Raw genomic sequence first — 433 nt, forward strand, 5'->3', positions numbered from 1 at the left:
CATGGAAGAAGACACCAGAGCAAAGTTCGTAAAAGAAGCAGCAGCGAGACAGCGATCCTCCCGAACAAACGATACCCGGCCCGAGACCCGCCAGCACTCCACCGGTGGAAATACCACTCAGAAGCGAGGCTACGTTAGCTCGGTCGATGATGAGGAATCTCCAAAATCAGTAGCCATCACGCGAGAGAAAGGCTGGAACCACTGGGATCGAGACTCTGCTCCGAAGCAATTAACCTCATCCGAACCAGCGAGTTCAAACTCAGAGGAGCCAAAAAAATGGTGCCTCTGCCACAAAAGGGATTCCCATGACACGAAGGAATGCAAGGTCCTCATCGGGCAGTTTTTCGACGGGATCACTAATGGGACAATCCAAATGCCCACTTCTCCTACGACACCGAAAAACACTAAAAGCTGGAGTAAGAACAAGGAGAAG

Source organism: Brassica oleracea, chromosome C4 (assembly GCF_000695525.1).
Source record: "Brassica oleracea var. oleracea cultivar TO1000 chromosome C4, BOL, whole genome shotgun sequence".
Taxonomy (NCBI): Eukaryota; Viridiplantae; Streptophyta; class Magnoliopsida; order Brassicales; family Brassicaceae; genus Brassica; species Brassica oleracea.